Consider the following 18,771-nt stretch of genomic DNA (forward strand, 5'->3'; position numbering starts at 1 on the left):
CTACTATTACCTTATTTTAAAGTTTACTATCAGGCAAAGTTTCCTTGATGAAATACCTTTATTCTCATTCAATGCTACACCTCAGACATAACTGGAATATATGAGCTTCGGGATTTTATTCCTATTATGTCTATTGAACCTAGCATTTCTTTTTGTTGTTGTTGTTAATGCAACTTTTAATTTTATTTCATAACTTTGGTTCCTTTCTTGTCCTTATTCTAGACTAGGTTTAACCTATAGAAATTACCATAAAATTCTATCTTTTTTATCCACTGTATTGTATATTGTAAATGTTCAAAGTCCAATATAATGTACATAATGCACACGGCTTTCAACAAAGTATTGTACATTAAACACATATTCTATGTATTGCAATTTTTTAAATATTTCCACATATTGTATTATGAGATGACTTGAAAATACCAATTTATCAATACTTACAATGTTAATATAACTACTAATTTAAGAAATTTAGAAACAACTACTTGTACCATATATTAAAACTGCATTTTAGAATCTATTTTTACTATTGTACCATATATTAAAAGTGCATTTTAGAATCTATTTTTAGTATGGTGGCAACAAAATGAAGATGACCATATGTTATCAAAATCAGTATAAATACATAGGACGACTTCTATGAAATTAGCCTCTATTAAATGAAGATATTTGCATAGCTTAAATTTAACAAAAATAATTTCAAGAATATGTCTAGATGGATAAAACAAATGAATGACTCATGAATAAAAATACTACTTGGAATTAAGCTTATTAAAGTTACATAACAACTTGGATATTAAAATAAACATAGTGGTGATGATTTTCCTTTACTTTCACTTTTAATTGTAGCTTTGTGGTCTCTCAATGATAACGCTCCATCACACAAAAGAACAATTTGTTAATTAAGATAATTCAGAATCAAAAGCTCTTAAAAGAAATACAATAAACATTTAAAACCACTGGAATAAACCAATTTGCTACAAAACCAATATTTATAAAGATTAGTCTTCTTAACAGAAGCAGCCCAAATTCAAATGGTAGGATAAACCATAGGATTTTCAAAGTTCAGTTTAGATATCATCAATATCTTCATCATCAACTCCAATATCATCAAACTGGACTTCATCATCATCTCCTGGGCCAAATGTATCAGTTTCATTGATTTTGGCATGTTCTGGAACCTCTCCATATGCCTTCAAACTCCTAGCTTCATTGGCATTGTATTTTAAAATCACATCGCTTTGTTATCCTGATAGTCCCGTAGACCAACCAATATAATGTCTGAGGTGTTTATCCAAACCTTCTTCCTCAGTTTTCCTCTGATGTGACATAACCTCTTGACACCATCAAAACACATTGCTTCTAATCGTCCATTTCCCAACATTTTGATGACTTGAGCATACTCTTGGCCATCCTCTTTAAATACCAATTCTCTCTTTTCAGATTCATTTTCATTCTTACCCCTAAGACAATTTTTACCGCCTTTACCTTTATTCTTCGGCATAGCTTTAATGAACGACTTTTAGACTTTTCTGCCTTCTTAGAAAGTAACTAGTAGAAGGCTATGTAAACGTACACGTTTTTTCGAAGCTACTGCACAGGCTCGAAAATGGCGTCTCCTGAATCCATCATTTCAAGGTAATCAAGAGCTTCTACAAATCAGAGACATAGTGCAACATATAGGGTAGGGTTTCAATCTTACACACCCAAATTGGGTACCTTGCACACTATAAGGTCTACTCAGTACTTCCAAGAGTGACCCCTGAATCCAGAGCAAAAAGTGTGCCTTAGTAGTGTTGGGTGTATCCCCCATATCAAAAAGTAAACAAAGCACAAAATTCTGTCAAGTCAATTTGGTATTTTCAGGTTTTAGTTTTTATCTTCAGTTCTTCCTATTAGTGATCGTTCTTGATTATTTTTGTTTGTTTGGGAAACACTTCTAGCAATAAAACACATTCCTGGGTTTTTTTCTGTTGGAGTTGTGGATTGTGCTGGTTTCTTTGCTTGGCAGACACTTGGGGGCCTCCCCAGGCATCCCCTGACGGCTTGCCTCGGCTGAGGTGAGTGTTTGGGGGCCGGAGTTGCAGATCAGGCTGACTGCTGGACCCCTAGGCCCGGCAGACATTTTGGGACCTCCCCCAGCCTGCATCAACCTGGGAACTTTGACCTGATTCAGCATTAATCTCTTCAAGGCGTGTCTCGCTGGGGCTGTGAGTTTTCTGTTGGAGTTGTGGATTGTGCTGGTTTCTTTGCTTGGCAGACACTTGGGGGCCTCCCCAGGCATCCCCTGACGGCTTGCCTCGGCTGAGGTGAGTGTTTGGGGGCCGGAGTTGCAGATCAGGCTGACTGCTGGACCCCTAGGCCCGGCAGACATTTTGGGACCTCCCCCAGCCTGCATCAACCTGGGAACTTTGACCTGATTCAGCATTAATCTCTTCAAGGCGTGTCTCGCTGGGGCTGTGAGTTTTCTGTTGGAGTTGTGGATTGTGCTGGTTTCTTTGCTTGGCAGACACTTGGGGGCCTCCCCAGGCATCCCCTGACGGCTTGCCTCGGCTGAGGTGAGTGTTTGGGGGCCGGAGCGCGGCCGCTCCGCTGCGCTTCGCGGCCGCGCACTCCACCTCGCCAATGAGTACCACCACAACACGTAGAAAAACCCACAGCGTAAGCGAGACAATGGGGAGACTACGCAGACCAACTTCAACCATAGAGAATGAAGATGGAAACTCTGATGACCCAACAACGACCAACTACCTAAGCAGTCTTTCAGAAATGGAGTTTAGAGACGAAATATGGAGGTTGCTATCAGATATCAAAGAAAGTATAAATCAGAGCACTAATAAAAATCAAGAGAATATGAAGACAGAAATCAGAAAACTCCAAACTGAAATATCAGATCAGATAACAGGTCTGAAAAACTCAATAGACGAATTGAAGAACATAATGGATGAGTTTTCCAACAGGTTAACAGCAGCTGAGGATAGAATTAGTGCTTTAGAAGATGAGATGCATAACAACTTTACACAGCAGAAGAGATTAGAAAAAAACCTCAAATCAAATGATCAGACAATGGAAAATTTACTCAAAGAATATGAGAAGATGAAAATAGAAGTCTTTGATAAGCTCAACAGAAACAACTTCAGAATCATTGGAGTTCCAGAGACCCAAGAAGAAAATCTTCAGGAAGAATCAATGGTTAAGAACATCATCACAGAGAAACTACCAGAGCTAAAGAAAACATGTGACCAAATCCTGCATGCCCGAAGAGTACCAGCTAAAAAAGACCCCAGTAGAAACACCCCAAGACACATCCTAGTCACCATGATGAAACCCACCGATAGAGATAGAATACTGCAAGCAGCAAGATCGAAAAGGGAAATTACATTCCACGGAGCATCCTTGAAATTTACAGCAGACCTGTCACCAGAAACACTCAAGGCCAGAAGGCAGTGGTGGGACGTAGTGGCAAAACTCAATGAAATAAATGCTTCGCCAAGAATATTGCACCCAGCAAAACTAAGTTTCAGGTTTGACGGATGTATACACGGCTTCACAGATAAACAACAGCTCAAAATCTTTGCAGACTCAAAACCAGCCTTAAAAGAAAAACTGAAAGATCTACTCTAAAAACAAGACAGAACAAAAAACACACCAAACTTCTACACAAAGATGGCAATAAATCCCATGACAATTATTTCTCTCAATGTCAATGGACTAAATGCACCAGTTAAGAGGCACAGAGTGGCGAAATGGATCAAAAAACTGAAGCCAACCTTCTGCTGTCTACAAGAAACACACCTGAATAGTCAGAATAAACATAGACTCAAAATCAAAGGCTGGAGGAAAATCATTCAAGCAAACAACACCCTTAAAAAAGCGGGGGTGGCCATACTAATATCAGATGACACAAACTTTATACTCAGAAAAATTGTAAGGGACAAAGATGGATATTATGTACTAATCAAGGGATTTGTACAGCAAGAAGAAATCACTCTCCTAAACATATACGCACCGAATGAGGGTCCAGCAAAGTATTTAATACAATTGTTGACAAATCTGAAGAAGGATATCAATAATAACACAATAATTGTGGGAGACCTCAACACAGGCTTGTCAACACTTGATAGGTCAACCAAATGGAAACCCAACAAAAATATACTAGACCTGCAAAAAGAAATGGATGAAAGAGGCCTAGTAGATATATATAGGGCACTCTATCCTCAGAAACCTGGATACACATTCTTTTCCAATGTACATGGATCATTCTCCAGGATAGATCATGTGCTGGCACATAAAACATACCTCCATAAAATAAAAAAGATAGACATTTTGCAGGCTGCCTTTGCTGACCACAAGGCTCTGAAGTTAGATGTGAACTGCAAAGGGACACAGAAGAAAAAATTTAACACCTGGAAGTTAAACAGCCTCATACTCAATAACCAGTGGGTCCGAGATGAAATCAAGGAGGAAATCAAAAGGTTCCTGGAAACAAATGACAATAAAGACACAAACTATCAGAATTTATGGGACACAGCAAAAGCAGTACTGAGAGGAAAATTTATAGCTTTGCAAGCACACATCAGGAAGGAAGAAGGAGCTTACCTGAGTAGCTTAATGACACAGCTAATAGAACTAGAAAGTGCTCAACAAAAGGACCCAAAAATAGGGAGACAGAAGGAAATAACAAAGCTGAGAGCAGAAATCAACGAAGTGGAAACCCAAAAAACAATCCGAAAGATCAACGAAAGCAGAAGTTGGTTCTTTGAAAAAATAAACAAGATTGATAGACCATTGGCAAAACTCACAAAGCAAAAGAAAGAGAGAAACTTGATAACGCGTATTAGAAATGAGAAGGGGGAGATCACTACAGATACTGCAGAGATTCAAAGGGTATTCAGAGAATACTTTGAGAAACTCTATGCCACTAAATATGAGAACCTGGAAGAAATGGATAAATTTCTGAACTCATATAACCTTCCACGGTTGAATAAAGAAGAGGTAGCATATCTAAACACCCCCATCACTATTGAGGAAATTAAAACTGTAATCAAAAATTTACCCAAAAACAAAAGCCCAGGCCCTGATGGATTCACGAATGAATTCTTTCAAACCTTTCAAGAGGAACTACTACCAATTCTGGCCAGGCTCTTTTATGAAATCGAAAAAACAGGAATACTTCCAAATAGCTTTTATGAAGCCAACATCACCTTAATACCAAAACCTGATAGAGATGCTGCCAAAAAAGAAAATTACAGACCAATATCCCTGATGAACACAGATGCAAAGATCCTCAACAAAATCCTGGCGAACAGGATCCAGTGCCTCATCAAGAAGATCATTCACTTTGATCAAGTAGGTTTCATCCCAGGAATGCAAGGATGGTTTAACATCCGTAAATCTATTAATATAATACACAACATAAACAACAACAAAAATAAAAATCACATGGTCATATCAATAGATGCAGAAAAAGCATTTGATAAGGTTCAACACCCATTCTTGATTAAAACTCTCAGCAAGATAGGAATAAAAGGAACCTTTCTCAATATAGTCAAAGCCATCTACCAGAAGCCAGTGGCAAATATTATCCTCAATGGAGAAAAACTAAAATCCTTTCCTCTAAATTCTGGTACAAGACAAGGCTGTCCTCTCTCACCACTCCTATTCAACATAGCACTGGAAGTACTTGCTATAGCGATTAGGCAAGAAAAAGATATCAAGGGAATTCAGATAGGAAAGGAAGAAGTCAAGCTCTCACTGTTTGCAGATGACATGATACTCTACTTAGAAAACCCTAAAGACTCTACCAAAAAGCTTCTAGAAATAATAGATTTGTATAGCAAAGTGGCAGGATACAAAATTAACACACAAAAATCAATGGCCTTTTTATACACGAATAATGATAGGGAAGAAATGGACATTAAGAGAACAATCCCATTCACATTAGTTCCACACAAACTCAAATATCTTGGAGTCAACCTGACTAAAGATGTGAAGGATCTATACAAAGAAAACTACAAAACACTGCTCCAAGAAATAAGAGAGGACACGCGGAAATGGAAACACATACCATGCTCATGGATTGGCAGGATCAACATCATTAAAATGGCAATACTTCCAAAAGCATTGTACAGATTTAACGCGATTCCTCTAAAGATACCCATGACATTTTTCAAAGAAGTGGATCAAATACTTCTGAAATTCATCTGGAACAACAAACAACCTCGAATAGCTAAAGCACTCCTTGGGAAAAGGAATATGGGAGGCATTACTTTCCCCAATTTTAAGTTGTATTACAAAGCAACAGTTATAAAAACAGCATGGTATTGGAATAAAAACAGACCCTCAGATCAGTGGAATAGGCTTGAGTACTCAGAGAAGGTTCCTCAGACATATAACCACCTTGTTTTTGATAAAGGAGCAAAAAATCCTAAATGGAGCAGGGAAAGCCTATTCAACAAGTGGTGTTGGCACAACTGGTTAACCACTTGCAAAAAAGCGAACTCAGACCCCCAGCTAACACCATATACAAAGGTAAAATCCAAATGGATTAAAGACCTTGATATCAGAACTGAAACTATAAGGTATATAGAACAACATGTAGGTGAAACACTCCAGGACATTGAGACTAAAGGCATCTTTAAGGAGGAGACAGCACTTTCCAAGCAAGTGGAAGCAGAGATAAACAGATGGGACTATATTAAGCTGAAAAGCTTCTGCATCTCAAAGGAAATAGCGCCCAGAATACAAAGGCCACCCACTGAGTGGGAGAAATTATTCACCCAATACACATCAGATAAAGGGCTAATATCCAAAATTTACAAGGTACTGACAGAACTATACAAGAAAAAAACAACTAACCCCATCAAAAAATGGGGAGAAGAAATGAACAGACACTTTGAAAAAGAAGAAAGGCAAATGGCCAAAAGGCACATGAAAAGATGTTCAACATCACTAATCGTCAGGGAAATGCAAATCAAAACTACTATGAGGTACCACCTCACGCCACTGAGATTGGCACACATCACAAGAAAGGAAAACAAGCAGTGCTGGCGGGGATGTGGAGAGAAAGGAACTCTTTTTCACTGCTGGTGGGAATGCCGTCTAGTACAACCTTTATGGAAAGCGATATGGAGATTCCTTCACAAACTGGAAATTGAGCTTCCATACGATCCAGCTATACCACTCCTAGGAATATACCCAAGAAACACAAAAATACAATACAAAAAACCCTTCCTTACTCCTATATTCATTGCAGCGCTATTTACAATAGCCAGACTCTGGAAACAACCAAGATGCCCTTCAACAGATGAGTGGCTGAAGAAACTGTGGTACATATACACAATGGAATACTATGCAGCCATCAGGAGAGATGAAGTCATGAAATTTTCCAATACATGGATGTACATGGAATCTATTATGCTGAGTGAAGTAAGTCAGAGGGAGAGAGAAAGACGCAGAATGGTTTCACTCATCTATGGGCTTTAAGAAAAATGAAGGACATTTTTAACAATATCTCAGAGACAAGAGAGATGAGGGCTGGTAGGTGCAGCTCAGGACATGCAGCTCATCACATAGAGTGATGAGTGCAGTTGCAGAGATGACTACACTGAAAACTATCATAAAATGTGAATGAATGAGGGAAGTAGAAAGCCTGTCTCGAGTACAGGTGTAGGGGGGTGGGGAGGAGGGAGATCTGGGAAATTGGTGGTGGGAATGTTACACCGGTGAAGGGGGGGTGCTCTTTACATGACTGTAATCATACAACTATAATCATGTTTGTAATCACGGTGTTTAAATAAAAAAAAGAGGAAAAAAAGAAAAAAAAAAAAAAAAAAAAAAAAGATGTATTAACAATAAAACTTCTTTAAGAAAAAAAAAAAAAAAAAATATCAAGGATAGATCTGGAGAGATAGTAAAGAGGTTAAAAAAAAAAAAAAAAAAAAATAAAAACAAAAAAAAAAAAAAAAAAAAAAAAAAAAAAAAAAAAAAAAAAAAAAAAAAAAAAAAAACACATTCCTGGCTATGCACTCAGAGATTACATTCAGATGGTTTTGGGGGACCATATGGGGCACTTAAAATTAAACTCAGATTGACCACATGCATAGAAAAAACTATCTTGAAACCTTTATTCATTTGTATTCGAATTTTTTCTTATTTACTTTTTGTATTATAATTTTCATACTACTTTTTGATTCTTAGAGATATCTCTTTATAACTGCCATCATTTCAATTTTTGACATCTGCCATCATTTTCTATTAAAGCTTCATTCTTTAATATTTGTTCCACTCATCCTTAAGGTAGTCATAGCTATAGCAGTTTGTTTTTAAATATTTATTTCCAAATAACATTAAAAATGATTATTTATAGGTTAATCTTTAGAAATAATATAGTCAACTGCTTCTATGAAAATCTTTGATTTGAATTCATAACAGCCTTCACAAATATAATATAAAAATTAAAACTAATTTGTAGCATCTATTAATCCTCTTCTATGATGTTTTTATTTTTTTAGTAAAGACACTCCATATTTAAAGTAACTCAGCCTAAAAGCCTGACTTTATCTTGACTTATCTTTGAATCTTTTGAGTTTGTCAGGAAATTAAAATGGTGATGCCTTCTCAATATATTCCCAATTCAAATGTATTTATTATCTCAACCAGTATCACAAAAACCTGGTTAAATAGTCACTTGAATTAACATGGTAAGTAATCAAAAGCAGAAAACAAGAAATTACAAAAACTTTCAAAGAAATGGTAAAACACTATGTGTTGATGCAATGTAAAATCCAATATAGTTAAAAGTGTATATTATTCAAAATTATCTACAAATTTAACTGTTTATATCTAAGTTTAATTTTATTTTCCTAGTCAAAATCAATTTATTTAGGATGGGAAAGGTCTAAATATTTAAAACAATCATTATAAAACAAAGCCAGAGTCACAACACATTCTTAATTTCAAAATACATTATTTAAACGATAGTTATCAAGTAGTATTGTACTAATTTAAGCTATATCCAGAACAAAATGCATTTCTCAGAAATCACATCTGCAATAGTCAGCTTTTATTAATAGAGGTAAAAATACAAATAAATTGATTTTTAATGGAGAGGAAAGAAAATAGACTTAAAATAATGATTAAAAATCAGCTGTGTAATTAAAGATTTTTCCTAATTTTTGGTAAAATAATGTATACATCTACAGAGTATGTAGGTATAAAGGAACTTTAAACCTGTGTGTTTGAAACTTATATAATGCAAAAAAATAACATAAAATGGGAGAAAGATTGTTTCAACAAGGGTCTTTAATAAAAATGTAAAATCATGTGGAAAGTAATAAAATATTTTACAGCAGGCATCAAATTCAACTCCAAGTGGATTAAAGATTAAAACCACTCTACAAGTCTTTTAAAATGAAATGGTAAGATGATAATAAAATTTTTCTAGGTAATTATTTTCTATCTACAAAATAAATAACTCAGGAAATATAAATAATAGTAAGATAAGTGGGGTGCATTAAATTATGAGGCATCTACAAGTATAGAAAGCAATCAATGAAATGCAAAAGGCACTTACTGGATAGGAGAAAACAATTGAAAATAATATATATGAGAAGACACTAATATTCAAATTATACAAGTGCTTCTACAAATAACTAATAAAAAAGCCTATCTAAAAATGGTCAATGACTTTAGAAATTACTTATCCAAAAGAGATATGCAAAGGACTGCTAGATAGCTACATGATGGGCAAACAGTGTTCATGAGGGAAATGAAAAACTGCCTATTATTATTTAGGAAACTTAGAAAAACTGTACTTCAAAACAATATTGTATCCAGAGACAAAAGATATGATCTTATAACAATCCTAAAGATAGGATAATGAATGCACAAATGTGACAATTATTTTCAAGTAGCAAGTTTTAATGGTATAAGCATTGCCATTACTGTTCTCATTTTTATCTATGATAATGTCTCTTAATTTTCATATAGCAAGAGTTTTTCACTTGAAAATAATAACTCTATTTAGGTTTAAATATCTATTTATAACAACTGCAAAAGGGCCCAGGAAAAAGCTCTTGCCTTTTTTTTTTTTGCCTAATAATTGCCTAACAATTATTCCTAATAGTTTAGTTATTTGGAATAGTAGTCATTCTTTTTTACCTAACAATTACATAAATCTAACTTATATATATATATATAATTAGTTCAGAATGCATAACATATGAAGCATTTTATATTTTTAAGGGGATGTTATATTCTTGTGAACAAATTACAGGCTATATTTCTTGTTGTATATACACTCAAAATGCTTTAGGTAATTTAAAAATAAGTTATTTGAATGAAATAAAAGTTTCTTTATGTCCAACAGTGTTTTGGCAATATTGGTATTCTAACTATTATGATTTAATATATAAATATAATGATTAAAATGTTATATAATAAAGTAACTCCTTATGGTGTTTAAGAGAAAAAGAAAGTGGCTCTGGAAAATGGACTTTCTCAATATTTTGATGAACATATTAAGAGAAGATACATAAAATAATGTTAGAAAATATATGAAGAGAAACTTTCACTAAGGGTCATGTAGACTGGGCAAGTTCAATGGATGACTATCAAATGTAGGGAATGTAAATATAGTCAGGATTGAATCATTTGAGAAACTTAAACAAGAAAAAGATTATCAAACTTAAGTAAAGAGCTGAAGTAGGAATATAAGAGCATATTTCTTCAAAAGATAAAGAGCCCAGTAGAGAAGTACAAATCAATTGAAGTGTAAAGATATAAGAAAATAAGAATGCTTTTGTTTATTTAAAACTAATAGGAGAGAGTATTCAGTTGAAATCTAATCTTAATTCCTCTTCAAAAACAGAAGGAATTCTATTGCCTAGCATAAAATTCATTTCTTCATGACTCTGGTATAAGACTTGTTAAAAGATTGCCAGGAACAATTCACTTTTAAGCAATCCTGATTTTATCAAGTCTATCTACAAGTCCAGAATTATTCAATTCTTTTAAAAATGAATCGAAGTATTTTAAAATAAAAAATAAAATCAATCCAACCACCACCGTTACAATAACAAAATACAAGCAACCAAACCATAAAATTAAGAACACTCAAGGGTATTGTGATAAATAGATATCATGTAAGAGCTTGTATTAACTTAGTTGTAGTTGTGAGTCTATTATAACCAAGTTACCAAGTTCATTATACCACAATTTAAAAATTCATAATAGTCAAACACATAGACTAAAGATGAAAAGAGCTTAGAGACACCCAAGTCAATTTATAGTCTCTGATGACTTTTAATATGAAAGTATACTTTACAGTTGGTTTGTGCCTAATATATAATATATATGACTGATTTTGGTGAAAATTATATTTTATAAATGGAATATAATAATATTGTTGGTTTGTGAATTAAGAGGGAAAACATGGTTTAAGACCCTCATGAGCTTGAAGAAAAGAAGTCAAGAGAGAAAATAAGAAATTGGGTTAATAATAACAAAACTTTTTAAATAGTTCAGATCACAGACACCTTCATTAGAACTATTGTAGGAGAGACCGTAGAAGAGTTTAGACATTGTAGTTTTTATTTGGGTAGATAGTTACATAGCTTTGCAATGGCTTATACTATATTAGTGTACCAGTTTATAAAGCTATATTTCTTTCAAAACAAAAACCTCATTTTCCTTTGCTTTGAATTTGAACCAGCATATTCAACAACATACTAAACATGAGAATAATTATAATTTTAATGCTTAAAATTATTTAAGTTGTTAACTATGAATTTTTTGGGAATATTTTCTTATTTAAAACTTCATTATCTGGTATCACCAATCTGGGAAATTCATAGGTTTTTAAATAGTGAACTCCATTTTTTAATCACTGAATTAAACATGGTTATCATTTTTCTTTATTTGTTTCCCATAGCACTTTGAATTACATACTAACACATTGCTTGGCCATTCTTCTCAACAGATTGAATCTACAACTCACCTGAATCATGAATCTAAATCCAAATACTACAAATTGAGTTTCAAGGAGAATTGATAATACTTTACCAATTACTGCTATAATTATGTGTAACCTACACTTAGTCCAGTTAAGACAACCTCTTAGTTGACTTAACTAAATCCAACTTTTCAGGTTTTAAATTTTTAGAATATAAATACATAGACAGCTCTCTTGAGTTTAATTTTATTAAATTAGGTAAATTATTGTGTCCCACCAGTGGCCCACATTAAATATGGTTTACTTAATACATATGGCAATCCAAATATCCATCTTAAAATATGTCACATCAAGTCAAAGTTACTATCATAATTCAATTACTGTCTATAAAATCATACAATGTACCATATTCAATTCTTCTGAAATCAGCTAGAAGACAGAATGCTCTATTTCCACAAGTCCTTCTTCCAACCTAACCATTTCTTTCTAAGCCAGAGAATTGTGCTAGCCTGACCCCACCAATACCACTCTCAGATCTTTTTCCTGTGTCTTGTCCTGAATATTCTTGTAACTGGGTTAACATTTCCAACCAGACAGTTTTCTCAAATGGACTTAACATATGCCACGGCATTCATAAACTTTTAGGGGAGCTCAGCCCACCAGATATATCCCCAAATTTTCCTGGTGGGGAGAACTGAAATAACCCCCACAGGGTTCCTCAAAAGGCCGGCTGTGGACGTCTTTTCCCCCTACATGGATGGTTGAGGAATTTACGAGGAGATGCTTGGCTTTACATTTTTTGGTCATTATTTGCCTATCTCTCCCATTAAATCTCAGGCAAAATTGTGGCCTCTATCAAATAAATTGGCTCAGAAATCCCAGCACCAAAGCTTATTAAAAGAACCCCTTTTTTCTGGATTATATTTCAAACCTAAAAGTTAAGACAACTTTTTTTCCTCTTTTTTTTTATTTAAACAACTTTATTACATACATGATTGTGTTTGGGTTTCAGTCAGGTAAAGAACACCACCCATCACCAGGGCAACATTCCCATCACTAATGTCCCAAATCTCCCTCCTCCCCACCCAAGCCCCACCTGTACTCTAGATAAGCTTTCTATTTCCCTCATACATTCTCATTATTAGGATAGTTCAAAATGTAGTAATTTCTCTAACTGAACTCATCTGTTTATGGTGAGCTTCATGAGGTGAGCTGTAACTTCTAGCTCTTTTCTCTTTTGTGTCTGAAAGTTATTATTGCAAGTATGTCTTTATTTTTTTTAAAACCCATAGATGAGTGAGACCATTCTGCGTCTTTCTCTCTCTCTGGTTTATTTCACTCAACATAATATTTCCATGTACATCCATGTATAGGAAAATTTCATGACTTCATCTCTCCTGACAGCTGCATAATATTCCATTGTGTATATGTACCACAGTTTCTTTAGCCATTCATCTGTTGAAGGGTATCTTGGTTGTTTCTAGAGTCTTGCTATGGTAAATAGTGCTGAAATGAATATAGGTGTAAGGAAGGTATTTTTGTATTGTATTTTTGTGTTCAGATTAAATGTGATCCCTCTAAAGATACCCATGACATTCTTCAAAGAAGTGGATCAGGCAGTTTTGAAATTCATTTGGAACAATAAACACTTTAGAATAGCTAAAGAAATCATCGGGAAAAAGAATATGGAAAGAATTACTTTCCCCAGCTTTAAACTGTACTACAAAGCAATAGTTATCAAAACAGCATGATATTGGAATAAAGACAGGCCCTCAGATAAGTGGAATAGTCTTGAATACTCAGAGAATGTTCCCCAGACATACAATCACCAAATTTTTGATAAAGGAGCAAGAAATCCTAAATGGAACAAAGAAAGCCTCTTCAACAAGAGGTGTTGGCACAACTGGCTAGCCACTTGCAAAAAAATTGAACTGAGACACCCAGCTAACATTATGTACAAAGGTAAAATCCAAATGAATAAAAGACCTCGATATCATACCCAAAATCATAAGATATATAGAATAACACGTAGGTAAAACACTACAACATTGAGACTAAAGGCATCTTCAAGGATGAAACTGCACTCTCCAAGCAAGTGAAAGCAAATATTAACAGATCGGAATATATTAAACTGAGAAGCTTCTGCAACTCAAAAGAAATAGCACCAGGGATACAAGAGTCCCCACTGAGTGGGAGAAACTATTCACCCAATACTCACCAGATAAGGGGCAAATATCCAAAATATACAAGACACTGACAGAAATTTACAAGAAAAAACATCTAATCCCATCAAAAATGGGGAGAACAAATGAACAAACATTTTAACAAAGAAGAAATACAAATGGCCAAAAGACACATGAAAAAATGCTCCACATCACTAATCATCAGGGAGATGCACATCAAAAAAAACTATGAGGTACCACCTCACACCCCAGAGATTGGCACACATCACAAATAATGAGAACAAGCAGTGTTGGCGGGGATGTGGAGAGAAAGTAACTCTGGTGGGAATGCCGTCTAGTTCAACCTTTGTGGAAAGCAATATGGAGATTCCTCCAAAAACTGGAAATGGAGCTCCCATATGACCCAACTATACTACTCCTAGGAATATACCCTAGGAACACAAAAATACAATACAAAAGTCCCTTCCTTTTTTTCTCTTTTTCAATTATCTCCATGTAGCTGCAGTCTCTGGCTATCAAGGGTGAATCTCTTCTTAGAAAAAGGGAACCACACCTAAGGGAATTTGGCTTTTCCTTTACTTGAACAATATAGCCCAGCTCAGCAAGTTCTAGATATTTCCTACTTCCTCCTAATCCTGATATTGCATTTGAAGTAAGCTTGCAAAGAGCTGCCTTAAGTTGTAACCTTCTGGGGCCTGGCAGTGGCGCTGGAGGTAAGGAGCCTGCCTTGCCTGCGCTAGCCTAGGATGGACCGCGGTTCGATCCCCCGGTGTCCCATATGGTCCCCCAAGAAGCCAGGAGCAACTTCTGAGTGCATAGCCAGGAGTAACCCCTGAGCGTCACAGGGTGTGGCCCAAAAACCAAAAAAAAAAAAAAAGTTGTAACCTTCTCCTTTGTAACTTAGAATTTTTACAGTCATACCCATAGGTTATGTATTGTCACTGTTGTACTTTGCTTTCTGATTATAATTATTATTCTCTATACCTATGGCTAGTTTTACTCCTATAAATTCCCCTGCTCAAAAAATCAAACTTGTCGCACTCCTGCCAGTAAGCATGTTGACCCCACATAATCTGTGTGTGGTTTCATTATTTCATATTTCATATTTCACCTCCCATGCAACCCACTTTCCCTAAAATGGATTCACCGAAATCTTTTTTTTTTTTTTTTTTTTTTTGGTTTTTGGGCCACACCCGTTTGACGCTCAGGGGTTACTCCTGGCTGTGCGCTCAGAAATCGCCCCTGGCTTGGGGGGACCATATGGGACGCCGGGGGATCGAACCGCGGTCCTTCCTTGGCTAGCGCTTGCAAGGCAGACACCTTACCTCCAGCGCCACCTACCCGGCCCCTGATTCACCGAAATCTTACTGATGTCTGTAGGATGGACACCACCTACAGCAAACATACACATATTTTTACCATCATCTCCTTCCATTTCTGTAACATTCATGTAGTTTTTGGCCCAAGTTTTCACAAAGAGTATCACTGAAAAAATATGAAATTAAATACAACCTTGTCTTGTGTTTAGAACTGCACCTCATCAGAAAAGATACTTTTGAAGCTATCTTTTTGCTCACCTATAATTTGGTTACCACATAGGTGACCCCTGTTCCTCTTCACAGGAAAGGACGGCTAGTAACAGTTTTCCAACAGAAATATATATATATCTTATTCTTAGAAAAACAACTGCTAACTTTACGTTCTTGTGGAGACATAAAAAATTAAAAGAAAAACCCTGGGATCAGTTTTAAGTCTTCATGTGATGTGATGTAATATGCTTTTTTAAATATGTTTCCTTACCTTCCCAATTTAGTGTTTTGTGATTTTAAGTGCCCATTATTTTCAGCCATAATACTTTCACTACACTCTGAGATAGCAGAGAACTATTACTCATTCTCCTAAATGAATATTTCAATTTATAACTTCAATTCAAATATTTTAAAGGTTTAATCAGTTAAACGTATAGTCAATGCTTAACTGCTCAAGAAGAACTAGCTTTTCAAATATTATTCAATAGGATATATGAATTTAATTAATTGGGTATTAAATATAAAAATATTTGTTCTTATTCTTTTCAATGCAGAAACATCACAGTTATTCACTATTTTTTTAAATAAAACATACCTAAACTCTAGGACACATCTGAGGCTATTTATACATATTCTCAATACTGAAGATTCTGACATCTCCTTTACTTCATAATCAATATTATTTCCCCGTTTGGTGTGGAAATCCCAATAGTAATATAATTTGCTTCGAAAACATTGTAGCTTGCTTTTTCTTCTCTCTTTGTAAATACCCCACTTACTTTTATGAACTCAAAACTTAATTAAGGAGATATTTCTTTTCTTTTCTTTCTTTTTTGTTTTTTTTGATTTTGGGCTACACCCAGTCACGCTCAGGGGTTACTCCTAGCTATGCGCTCAGAAATTACTCCTGGCTTGGGAGAACATCTGGGACAACTGCATGCAAGGCAAACACCCTACTGCTTGTGCCACTGCTCCAGCCCCAAGGAGAATTTTTTTGAAATGATAAACTTACTGAAATATAAAATAATTACCCTTACATAATTATACACCCATATATGAAGCAGAATGATATTGTTCTTAGTTTTATAAGATTGCTGGCTTAAAGGACTTTATATATATATATATATATATATATATATATATATATATATATATATATATGTGTGTGTGTGTGTATGTATATATATATATATATATATTAGGTTTATATTTTTTATCTTTCTTTAAAATATTTGTTGATATAATGTAATGAATAGACTACCAAGTAATATTTAACAGTGCTTTGAACACCATCTTTCTTCAATCCAGAATGGTCTTTTCTAATCGTGTCAACACATAAAATTCACATTTAAAAATCTATAGCATTTCCTACTTTATTTCTGGTTTTAGACTTTTTAAGTTTTACATTTTTTTTAAGAAATATCAAGTATTTACAAATATCAAAACAACCCAACTAGCTTTGTTAAGGTGATATTCTTGCTTTAGAGTTAGTTTAAGAGTTGGCTCAATGCCCAGAGCATTTGTAGAAGCTTCTGCTGATTTCTTGAAAAACAGAGGCCAAATACTACTGTCGTTTCCCCATAGACTAGATCTCAAAGGCTCAATTTAGTTTTGTTGTGGGTGACAGTTACCAAACACATAGAGTTGAGCAGAAGAAAAGCAAGCACTTGGAAGTAAAAAAAAATAAAGTGTAAGAGTCATAGATACAGATGAAAAACTTGAAAACGTCTAGAATGATCACATATCCTTCATGACTTGCCCCAGGAAAGACTTAATAACCCATATTTGCCACCTGACACAATCTCATGTTACAGCTCTATGCTACTTGAGATTATGGCCTTCATGAGGAAAATCAGTAATTTCTGAGAGGAGTGTTGCTTTCTTTATTCTCTGACATGTGCTTACCTATAATTAAGGAGACACCCCAGGATGTTACTATTTAGCTATACATCATTGAGCTGTCGTTGAGATTTGTTTTTTGGAATGAATTTTTTAATTAAAATCTTATTAAAATAACCCTTCATCACAATGCTACATAATCAATGTATATATTATTAGAAATCAACCTTTATAAATATTATAGAAATTTATATTTACATAATGTAATATGTATATAGTTATATTATATTACAATATTATATAATTATAATATAGACTTATAATAATATACAATCCTAAAATATATAAAACAATATATTCCCGGGCCGGAGAGATAGCATGGAGGTAAAGCGTTTGCCTTTCATGCAGGAGGTCATCGGTTCGAATCCCGGCGTCCCATATGGTCCCCCGTGCCTGCCAGGAGCAATTTCTGAGCCTGGAGCCAGGAATAACCCCTGAGCACTGCCGGGTGTGACCCAAAAAAACCAAAAAAAAAAAAAAAAAAAAACCAAAAAAAAATAAAACAATATATTCCCAATAACAATCCAATTACTTTCTAGAGTATACAATTTTTATTCCATTTGCCAAACCTAGTCAATCCCATTTAATACTGCTAATCACAAATTTGTCTTAGTCTTGAAAAAATATTTTTGTTTTATTTCCTTTATTTATTTATTTGATTGGTTTCTATATACAAAATGAGTGAGCCATACAAAATTATTCACTGATTGCTCACCTTGGTAAAGATAAAAATTCCCAGGTCCGCCCGCCCACCCACGCTGAGCGCGTGAAGGGCCGCTGGCTCCAGCTGGGTCTCTCTTGATCCGCCTGGGTTTCACTTGCCCCAGAAAAGGTAGGGAAGCCCCGCCCACCCACGCTGAGCGTGCGAACGGCCACCGGCTCCAGCTGGGTTTCTCTTGCTCCGGCCGAGCGAATGGCCTCCCATTCCTGCTGGGTTTCACTTGCCCCAGGGAAGGTAGGGAAGCTCCGCCCACACACGCCGACTGCGCGACCACCCTCCACGCCCCATCCCCCGTCGGGTTAGGCCACAGAAAGAGCACAGGAGGAGCCAAACCGCAGCAAACCCACCCAACAGTACCCCTAGATCCACCCTCAGGGAGGGGACCCATTCCCACACCACAGGAGATCAAAACAGGCTGAAATTGGAAGGAACAGTACTCCAAAGAACACCATTAAACACAAAGAAATATGGGTAAATCAAAGAGAA

General features: G+C 35.3%; 1 pseudogene; it reads right to left on the minus strand.

The window, feature by feature from the left end:
* Nucleotides 1-1,070: 1,070 nt before the first annotated feature.
* Nucleotides 1,071-1,522, minus strand: LOC126009488 (eukaryotic translation initiation factor 1A, X-chromosomal-like; annotated as a pseudogene).
* Between the last annotated feature and the right edge of the window lie 17,249 nt (nucleotides 1,523-18,771).

Source organism: Suncus etruscus, chromosome 5, assembly GCF_024139225.1.
Source record: "Suncus etruscus isolate mSunEtr1 chromosome 5, mSunEtr1.pri.cur, whole genome shotgun sequence".
Taxonomy (NCBI): Eukaryota; Metazoa; Chordata; class Mammalia; order Eulipotyphla; family Soricidae; genus Suncus; species Suncus etruscus.